Here is a 6,216-nt window from a genome sequence, read left to right as displayed (position 1 = left end):
ACCCAGAACTACTACCCCCCCCACCAGAACTACCCCCCACCCAGAACGACTACCCCACCCACCAGGAGAACTACCCCCCCACCAGAACTACTCCTGCTTCCTGGGTCCTGGGGGAAGGCACATCTGGACGGTGCTTCTAATAAAAAAAAACAGCCAATCAGTGCATCATTAAACTAAAAGCAGGAAGTGTTCTATTCCTCTCAGGCCTGAATCCGTCTTCCTGTCTGGACACGGACGGACGAGGGTTCTTAACCAGACGACACTCTGGTAGAACCTGCTTGAGCTCTGTAGTACTCTGGTAGAACCCGTTTGAGCTCTGTGGTACTCTGGTAGAACCCGTTTGAGCTCTGTGGTACTCTGGTAGAACCCGTTTGAGCTCTGTGGTACTCTGGTAGAACCTGTTTGAGCTCTGTGGTACTCTGGTAGAACCCGTTTGAGCTCTGTGGTACTCTGGTACTGTAGAACCCGTTGGAGCTCTGTGGTACTCTGGTAGAACCCGTGTGAGCTCTGTGGTACTCTGGTAGAACCCGTGTGAGCCCGTGAGCGGTCGCGGCCCCAGAGCTCCACACAGGAGGCTCGGTGGACGGGGGGTTGAGCAGGCTGGATAAGGAGGCTCTTCTACAGAGACCGTCTGTTACACCCTCAGTGTGTGTGTGTGTGTGTGTGTGTGTTTCTGACTGGAAACATCATTTCGCTGTTGTGTTTGTATGCAATGCAATTGTGAGCATTTTATATATTTTTTTTTAATAATATATGTAATGAATGATATTAACTGAAAGTGGTTGATTCTGCGATGATTCAATTTTGTACTTGACCATGAGTATACTGCACTATACCTGTAAGCTTGTACATTACAGTATGTGTATTACAAAGCACTTTACTAGGTATTATTGTGCAGTAGAGTTCATAGACATTTCTGAAAGCCATTGTTCAAACTACTACTGTGAATAAACATTTGCTACTGACCGCGGCTGCAGAACTAGAGCGTGTTGTCTGTTCCTTCTGTTCCTTTTCTATTGTCTGCTCATGCTTGGTCTGGGTAACAGTACGTCAGTACTCCGATAACGTCACTATTATCACATCACTTTTATGAAGGCAAACAAAACAAACTTTCCTGTTTGTTACGGGAAAGGATGTGTGGTGTTGTTTTTGTGTTTGTTTTTCCTTCCTGTCTCCCCCAGGTGTTGGCCAGCGGTGGTGCATGTGGTTCCTGGTCCCGCCTTGTCCTGTCAATCATCGTTGCCCTCAGTGTGTGCAGTCCTTGGCTGTGTTCGGAATCGCTCCCTCGTTCCCTCACTCCCTATTCCCTATATAGGGTTCACTATGTAGTGAACTACCTAGGGAATGGTTTAAGGAGTATTCGGACACTACACCGAACGTCACAAAAATGCGTCGGTCATTCGTGTGATGCAGGCGGATGCGCCCTCGTGTAAACAAACAAGTCTAACAGGGAGCATTCACGCTGCAGGTTGAGATGAACTCACTCAGGTGGTATCGGATTTGCTTTTGTGTGTTCATTTTGAATGTTAAATCCCAAATAAAGTGTTGAAATTTAAATTCTAATCATGTGCATGTGTGGTTTTTCTACTTTGGTCCTTTCTGTTAATTGCAAGATGTAACGTTGGCTATAGCCGCGCTACCTAGCTAGCTATGAAGCGCACGATCAACTAACATGTTTACAAACATTACATGTTTACGATTTAGCTCCGCAAGCTAGAGTTCCTTCAGTTTATACACGAAAGTTGCCGCCGCCATCCTCCGTTCACAGCCCTCTTCGCGAGACAACTCAACTGCATTGCATTGTGGTATACCGGAGAAAATGTAGGGTACATGCACTGTACCCTGGAAATCAAGGTGAATTGTGGGTAATAAATAGTGGACTATATAGGGAACGAAAATTCCGTGGAGAATTCGGACACTACAAACAAAATGGCTGACGCCCTATATAGTGCACTATATAGTGAATAGGGAGCGATTCCGAACACAGCCCTTGTGTCCCTCATTGATTTCCCACCTGTATTCAATTATCTACCTTCCTTGTTGTCCAATCATGTGTCTCCCTGTCTCCTATAAGAGTGTCCTGTGTTCTGTGTAGGAGTTGGAGGAGAGGGGTTGTTATGTTTGTTTTGTGCCTGTTAACATTTGGTTTGTTTTACCTAGTTTGATTGTTGGTTCGTGCCCCCCTAGTCTTTTGTCTTCTTGGCCAAGGGAGAAGGGCTAGGTAAGACACCCTGGGGTCTACATTTTGCACCATGTAGGTAACCATTGTCTATACACATTAGGTAAGACGCGTGCGGTGCACTTGTTGTAGCAGGTAGGTTAGGTTCCGGGCAAGTCTATTTAGTTAGAGTGTGTGTGGAGTAGGTAGGTTAGAAAGGGTAGGGAAGTTTAGGGCTGTGTTTGTGGTGTTGCACCGCCGCATGGTCTTTCTCCCTGCCCCCCTCTCCTACCCTTTGTTAGCGTCCGGAGGAGTGTGAGGTTGTTTATTTTCTCCCCCCCCTTGTCTTGTCCATTGCTTGTTGCTTGTCTGGGTTTTGTGTAGAAATAAATCCTTTTTTTATGCTACCTTGGATTGGGACATTGTATTGTGTATTGAATGCCCCACACCCAGAGTATAGTGTTCCATCTACCAGCTGTGTTATACACAGACTGTTATATTCTTATTCACCCTACCCCAATGGTAATACCATCTTAATAGGTATGTAACAAGTGGGGGCTCGTCCGGGATCCGTCAATCTTTCCTGAGAGTTTGTGTGTAGGGCCCTAGCTGGTTAATTGTATTGTGGGTGTGGTGGTAAAGTTTTTGTGTACGTTGGTCGGTCTTTTATTTAAATGGCGACCTCAGTAGTAGCGCAGTTCATTGAGTCTCCTTCTGTGGAGCTGTTGGACTTGTGTCTTGTGGCTGACTTGAAGGCTCTAGCTGAGCGTTATGACATAGCTACGCCCAAGAATGTTGTGAAGGCTGAGTTGAGGTGCATTGTGGGGGAAGCGCTGGTGGACCGGGGGGTCTTGCCAGTGCTTGTGTTGGCTACTCCTGATCCTGAGGGGTCTGCAGAGCAGCCAGGAATCCCTGTGCTTGGGGAGGACCGAAGGGAGGATGATCCCACCTCCCCAGTGAAGGAGGAGGCCTACCCTGAGGGGAGAGAGATTCCCCCACCCCGTTTTATGCCTCGGTTTGATCCTAGTCCCCATTCTGTTTCTCCTCCTGGTTCACCACGGTCGGGTATAAATGCTCGACTGCGCCTCCAGGTAGCGCGACTCGAGGCCGAGAAGCAGGAGAGAGAGCGTGAACGGCAGGCGGAGATTAACTGCCGGCTTGAGATACGGAGGATGGAGTTGGACGCAGAGATTCAGTTGCGCCGACTGGAGATGGAGGAGAAAATGGCTCTCCTAAAGGCCAACCAGTACTCTGCCTCTCAGTCTCTTGGCGCCCCGCAGACTTCACCTCTGATTTCTGCCGAGGTGAGGGATCGCCCTGATGGATTTGATGTTTATAAGAATATTGCCTTAGTGCCCCCTTTCAGAGAATCTGAGGTTGACTCCTACTTTAGTGTTTTTGAGCGTATAGCTGGCTCTTTGCACTGGCCCAAGGACATGTGGCCCTTGCTTTTACAGTGCAAATTGGTAGCAAAGCCCAGGACGCTGTGTCTGCTTTGTCTCTTTCAGATGGTTTGGACTACGATTGTGTGAAATCTGCTGTGCTTAATGCCTATGAACTTGTCCCAGAGGCATACAGGCAAAAATTCAGAAACCATCGAAAAGGTGTCAGTAAAACCTACGTGGAGTTTGCCAGAGAAAAGGAGCTCATGTTTGATAGATGGTGTGCTGCTTGTAAGTGCGAGGACTTTAAGTCTCTATGGGAATTGATTATGGTGGAGTTCAAGAGCAGCCTCCCTGAGAAGTTAGTAGTTTACCTAAATGAACACAAGGTTGCCAAAGTGTCTCAAGCGGCCGTGCTTGCAGATGAGTTCGTACTCACCCATAAAACTACTTTCACGGCAGCAGTACCCCGCTCTGAGATGCGGAAAGGGTCCCCAGCACGTGAGCACCGGCTCTCTACTGTGCCAGGCTCAAAGGGCAAGGAAGAGCGTGTGTTGAGCGTGTGTTTTTTCTGCCACCGGCCTGGGCATTTGATAGCGGAGTGTAGAAAAATGCAGCAGCGACAGGGACAGTCATCTGCCTGGTCTCCTCATGCCAAACCGGTGGTGTTGGTGCACCCTGCGCCTATTGATTCTAAACTGTCCTCTAATCTATCCTCTGTTGAGCCCTGTTTGAAGGCTGAGTCTAGCTATGATCCTTTTGTGTCTTCTGGATCGGTGTCCCTAACAGGTAATGATGAAACCTATGTGCCCGTTTGCATTCTCAGAGACACCAGAGCTGCCCAGTCTGTGATCCTCTCCAGTGTGTTGCCTTGGTCCGATGATTCGTACTGTGGCTACAGTGTGTTGTTGCAGGGCATTGAGATGGGTCATGTGCCGGTGCCATTGCATTTTGTTAATGTGCGTTCGGATTTGGTTAGTGGCAGATTCAAAGTTGCAGTGCAGCCTTCTCTTCCTGTGGAAGGTATCACCCTAATCATGGGGAATGATCTTGCGGGTGGGTTAGTAGTACCAGTGTTGGAGGTGGTTACTCCCCCAGCGCAGCCTGCTGCCCTCGATAGCCTGGGAAAGGAGTTTCCCACTGCTTTCCCCTCCTGTGTGGTTGCACGTGCCCAAGCCAGGAAGTTGGGTAATGTGTGTGATTTGGAGGAGTCTCTGTTTAGCTCCATACTGGGTGCAGATGTGAGTACAGATGTGAACGACTTGCCTCCCCAGAGCCCAGTGAAGGAGCCTGAGGTTGATAAGTCTGATGTGGCTAAGTCTTTCAGTGAGGTTTGCATCCCAGTAACTACAGATAACCTGAAAGCTGCTCAAAGAAAGGACTCTAGCTTAGCCAAGTGTTTCTCTTCTGTTGTGACTAGTGAGCAAGCTGCTCACCGGACCGTAGCCTATGTGCTAGTGGACGGACTCCTAACCTGTAGGTGGAGGTCCAGAAGAGAGATGGACAGTGACTGGAGTTCTGTGTGTCAGATTGTGGTTCCTAAACCCTTTAGATCCCATGTGTTATCATTAGCCCATGAAATTCCCTGGTCGGGTCATCTGGGTGTGACTAAAACATATGATCGCATCTTACGACACTTCTTTTGGCCGGGTTTGAAGGGTGATGTGGCTGACTATTGCAGAACCTGTCATACCTGCCAGCTCATGGGGAAACCTAACCAAGTTATTCCCCCCGCTCCTCTTTATCCCATTCCTGTGTTGGGGGAGCCGTTTGAGCGAGTGTTGGTGGATTGTGTGGGCCCTCTGCCTAAATCTAAATCGGGTAATCAGTTTTTGTTAACCATTATGTGTGCAGCTACTCGCTACCCTGAGGCCATTCCTGTGCGCAAAATCACTGCCAAGGTCGTAGCCGCAGCCTTAACAAAGGTCTTTGCTACCTTTGGTTTACCCAAAGTGGTTCAAACTGATCAGGGTACCAATTTTATGTCTCGTTTATTCACCCAGGTTTTGAAAACCCTTCAGATCACTCACAAGATGTCCAGCGCATACCACCCTGAGAGTCAGGGCGCACTGGAACGCTGGCACCAAACCTTGAAGGCCATGTTGCGCAAGTATTGTTTTGATACAGGCAAGGATTGGGATGAGGGAATCCCGTACGTTTTATTCGCCATCTGTGAAACGGTACAAGAATCCTTGAAGTTTAGTCCAGCGGAGTTAGTGTTTGGCCATGTTGTCCGTGGTCCGCTGAAGGTACTGAAAGACCAAATGTTGACTACCAACCCTGCTCCTAAAAATTGTTGGACTACGTGAGTCGCGTTAGAGAGCGGTTGCATGATGCTTGTGCCTTAGCGAAAGAGGCCCTGAGCCATTCACAAGAGACTATGAAATCTCAGTTTGATCGGAAAGCGGTAGAGCGCTCTCTTGACCCAGGTGACCAAGTTCTAGTGTTGTTGCCGGTGCCTGGTTCCTCGTTGTCCGCTCGGTTTACTGGTCCGTACTGTGTTGAAAGGAAGCTGAGTGAGACAGATTATGTCATCCGAACGCCTGATCGGAGACGTCAATCCCGGGTGTGTCACATCAACATGCTTAAACTGTACAGGGCGAGGGAGACGGAGCCCCCTGAGGTCCAGAGTGTCCCGGTGCTATGTGTTACTGTGTCTGACTCAGCAGACGAAGA

The 6,216-nt window shown here is 48.7% G+C and overlaps 1 protein-coding gene across 1 annotated transcript in view; it reads left to right on the top strand.

Annotated features, from left to right (window-relative positions):
* The window catches only part of prom2 (prominin 2), a 30,700-nt gene extending 29,731 nt beyond the window's left edge, over positions 1–969 (top strand). Inside the window, 1 exon segment of the mRNA XM_084462392.1 lies at positions 1–969. This exon segment is cut by the window's left edge and continues 707 nt beyond it. The gene's annotated coding sequence lies outside the window, so the exon portion shown is untranslated.
* Positions 970–6,216: the final 5,247 nt, after the last annotated feature.

Source organism: Borostomias antarcticus (genome assembly GCF_949987555.1).
Source record: "Borostomias antarcticus genome assembly, contig: scaffold_256, whole genome shotgun sequence".
NCBI lineage: Eukaryota > Metazoa > Chordata > Actinopteri > Stomiiformes > Stomiidae > Borostomias > Borostomias antarcticus.
Note: the sequence above shows the minus strand (reverse complement) of the source record. Positions and strands in the feature narration are given on the sequence as shown.